This window comes from Marmota marmota, unplaced genomic scaffold, assembly GCF_001458135.2.
Source record: "Marmota marmota marmota unplaced genomic scaffold, marMar, whole genome shotgun sequence".
NCBI classification, from domain to species: Eukaryota; Metazoa; Chordata; class Mammalia; order Rodentia; family Sciuridae; genus Marmota; species Marmota marmota.
In genome coordinates, this window is record NW_025999962.1 from 3,782,287 (window position 1) to 3,786,556 (window position 4,270).

At 51.0% G+C, this 4,270-nt stretch overlaps 1 long non-coding RNA gene across 1 annotated transcript; it reads right to left on the reverse strand.

Annotated features, from left to right (window-relative positions):
• Positions 1-2,983: 2,983 nt before the first annotated feature.
• Positions 2,984-4,264, reverse strand: LOC125616799. The gene is made up of 2 exons (XR_007347550.1): positions 4,110-4,264; positions 2,984-3,676 (listed from the first exon to the last, which is right to left on the reverse strand). It is a non-coding gene; the product is annotated as an uncharacterized LOC125616799 (long non-coding RNA).
• Positions 4,265-4,270: the final 6 nt, after the last annotated feature.

The following is a 4,270-nucleotide window of genomic DNA, read 5'->3' on the forward strand; positions in this document are numbered from 1 at the left end:
CCAGCACGGCATGATCTTTTAGATGACGGCAGCACTCGGGCTGGGAGTGACACAGGGTCTGGATCTGCGGGTCCTGGATGGCAGTCGATGCCAGTATCTTTCCTGTCTGTCTTCTCTGGAGGAGGCCCATTCAGATCCCTCCCCAGCTCACTGGAAACTTGGGCTGTTCATCTTTTTTTACGGAGTTGCCAGAGTCCTTGGTATACTCTGGATAGTGGACCCTCGTCAGATCCACAGGGTACAAATATTCTCTCCCGCTCTGTGTGTCCGACGTCCTTCGCCACCTGGACAAGTCATCTGAAACATGAACCTTTCTATGCTGGTGAAATCCGGTTTATCAATCTTTCCTTGTGTCACTTGGACTTCAGCGACACATGGCAGAAACCATCGCTCCATTCCAGGCCACAGGCTCTGCCCCAGATTCCCTCCTGAGCCTGACAGTGCTGCCTGTCCCTCAGGCCCTCGGTCTGTCCCCAGCAGCGCTGTCTGGTGGGAGGTCGGGGTCTCGCTCACACACACGGCCTCTCGGTGACGTGAGGTTTCAGACACTCTTCCTTGCTTGCTGAATACTGGTGGCCCCCTGGTTGAGGAGGAGGTGACCATGTGTGAGGCTTCATATTCTTCATCTCTACGGCTTCGAGGGCCGGTTTTGAAGTGGCAACGTGTGGCCCTTCCACCTTGTTCTCCTGAACGATCGTCTTGCCTGTGCGAGTTCCTTTGAATCTCTACATGAATCTTAGATCCAGCACACGCTACAAGGCAGCTGGGTCTCACAGGGATCGTGTTGAATCTGCAGATAAACTTTTAAAAAACACATCTTTTTGTAGCTGCAGAAGGACAGCAGGCCTTTATTTTGTCTGTTTTTTATGTGATGCTGAGGATGGAACCCAGCGCCTCACACGTGCTCGGCAGCGCTGGCCGGAGCCCCAGTGACCCCAGCCCTGGGGTCTCAGGAGCGCTGCTGATGCCTGGCTGGGCCAGCAGAGGTGGCTGTCTGTCTGCCTGGTCACCCCCGCTGGGCTTCACCTAGGGAGTGGGACTGCGGTGCTGAGCTCTCTCCTGCACCTGCCGCCTGGCGGGCCGCCAGCTTCTTCCATCCAAGTCTGGGACAAGTGAGGCCCAAGAAAACCGGAGCTCCCCAGCCAGCGGCCTTCTCCCCACCTGTGGGAGTCCTGTGGGGTTTCTTGTTAGGCGTGAGCTTTGGAAAGGAACAGGGAAGAGCACATTTCCTCCATCTTCCTGGAAATGTGGGTCAGCCTTATTTTCTTTTAAAAGCCCCCCGAGCCCCTGCCCTCTCCCCACATCCTGTTCTCTTCCCAGACAGTATCAGCCTTTATTTTCACGATGCACCCGAAATATGCTCACCTTAAAGTCCTTTTTTCAGATGTTTCCATTAATTTCATCTGAAGTTACTAATTCATACTAGGATTTATTGGGGTTTGTCAGCCATTATTCTTTTTTTTTCAGACATTCAAAACTTTATTTTTTAAGAATTGACTTCGAGGGCTGGGGATGTGGCTCAAGCGGTAGCGTGCGGCCTGGGTTCAATCCTCAGCATCACATACGAACAAAGATGTTGTGTCCGCTGATAACTAAAAAATAGATATTCTCTCTCTAAAAAAAAAATAATAAAAAAAAATTGCCTTCATTATAAATTTGAATCTGGGAAGTCTGTTTTTCTCCACACAAAGAGCACATACACAGGTTCAGCAGAGAACATCATTCTTGAAAGAACATCATTAACAAGGTCAAAGATGATATCCATTGGCATTGATCCATCTTCTAAGGGACAGAGCAATCCTGGGATCACTGAGTGCCACCGTTTGTAGGGTTGACAAAAACCAGAATCTGTGGCTTAGTTCCTCTACTTCACACCGAGCAATAAAAATCAGAAATTCCACCAAGGGAAAACGGCTCCTAGAAGAGTCCCCAGATTTTCCACTTGAGACGCTGTTGGGTTCTTGTTTCCCACTGGCCCTTGGAGGGTCTCCCCAGATGGAGATCCACGATTCTGCACCTCTTTTGTGCAAAGGTGAATGAAAACTTTGAGCAGATCAGGATACTGGGTGTAACCTCGGATATTTAAAAACACTGGTTCAGGTGAGACTGGACGTGCACCTATGGGTGTCGGTGTTTCCCAGGTCCTGGGGGGGTGGTGGTGTAAAGGAATCTGGAGAGGCCTGGCCCTCCGCCTACAGGACAACCAGCCCCTGCACAGAGCTGCAGGGCCTGGGTCTAATCCTGACCAGGAGCCAGAATTCAGGACAGGTTTCCATGACTGACACAAAGGGCAGGAGGCATCCTCCTCGCTCACCAGAGACGTCACCGCTTCAGGCTACAAACCAGGGACCACGGAGAACAGGAAGTCCTCGCCAGCTGTGCTCTTAGAGAAAACGTCTTCACGGGCTCAGGGCTCTGGTTTCCAGGCGCATCCTGGGGAAAGGCTCCCCCTCCCCTGCCTTCCCCAGATGCAGCCATTTGGGGTACCTCCCCCACTCCCTGGTCTGCAGTTCAGAAACGTGGTTTTTTAAATCCATGATCAAAGGGCCACGAGATCACGGCCGTGTTCCTCCTTGTCTCAGGGTTATCCCCCCGAAATGACCGAATCGGACTTCCCACACTACTTTCTGATGTGGGGGTGACTCTTCTCTCCCCTGGCCCCCACTTCAAGCAGAAAGCCTGGCTCTGCTGCTGCCCTGTGTCCTATCGTGCCTGCGACCCTGAGGCTCAGCTGTCGGTGTCTAGAGCACAGTGAAGCCCACTTTGTGAGTCCAGCGTCTTTCCACTGGTTTCTTGGTATAGTCTGCTGCCGGGTGGTCGCAGCAGGGACCCTGTGCTCATGTCAGAACACAAGTCACAGCAACATCTGGATCAAGAGCCAAATGTCCTTCCTCTGTTTTTCTTATTTTAAAAAATAATTTAATTTTGCTATATTTTATGGGCTGCAACCTTCTATCCCATTTGAAATAAAGTGAAATCCAAATCAATGAAATTTTCTTTAATTTCATGTTTTGTTCATTTCTGAGGTGAATAAAATGCACCATACATTCTGTGCCCCTAGGAATTTAAGGTGGATGGTGTCAACACACCTGGAATTCCACACCTGAGCTACAGCAGACCCCCACACCTGAGCACAGCAACCCTGACACCCTGGAGGAGAGACTGATGGGGGACCCACAGGAGAGGCCAGGATTTCTCTGTGTGTTTGGAAGAACGGAGGGGGGCTGGCAGAGAGGACCCGGCCAGTTTCTGCTTTTGAAGTCCCTGACCACAGTCACGGCTGTGCAGCTCCTGCCCACTCATACGGATGATCTCACCAAGTTGTTTAAGGACACGGCTCCTTCTTTCTTCTTCTGCTTTGTGCCCTAGAGGTTTTCATCTGGTCACACTGCCACAGAGCACCGTATCCAAGTGCCGACACCCCCACACCCCATTCCCACCTCAGAGTGAAAGCCAGAGGTCTGAATGAGTCCAGTCCAGTGCCAGGTCCAGTCCCCTTTCAGGCTGGGCCCTGGAAACACGGCTAGGGGGGTCCTTTCTCTCCAGCCAGGCCCGGGCTTGGAATTCCCACCAGGCGCAGCTCAGCAAGGTCAAGCTGGGAAGGCATCTGGGTCTCCAGTCACCACATTGGTACCCTTTGGTCCACTTTCACTCTTTGGCATTTGCCCCAGAGAACCTGGCAGAGAAAGACGTTGGGATTTATGTGGAAGTGTGGTTTATAAAATTCCAGTGTGGAAAATAAGACACGGACCTACCCACGGGGGCATGGGCGGATAAATGGTGGTACAGGATTTCCAGACACTAGTCAGAAACTGAAAATCATGCTTCCCAACTATCCTTAGTGGGAAACCCCCCAAAATCCAATGTGTTATTAAGGTCACAAAACGGTTCACAAGGAATAAATATTAGTGCTTTGTAATAGGATATATCATAGAAAAAGGACGGGATGGAACTACAGAAATATTACTATTCCCTGGGTGAAAAAAGGTTAGATTTCTCTGACTTTTCAAGATTTGCTACAAAGAACATGTTCTACTGATTTTTATATGCAAGTACAATAACAAAAGTCAACTTCATTTTTAAAATAACCGCGACCCCTATAAAAAGACCTTTGTAAGCACGAAAGGAACCTGGAGCACCTTCCTCGGTAAAGGTCGAACAGCAGCCACGGTTGCCGCTGATTGGCTGCCGCGGAGGGTCAAGGCCGGTCTTCAAGGAGGCGGGGCTTCGCCCCACTTCCGGGGCGGGGCCTCGGCCGCCGCCGCGCGCT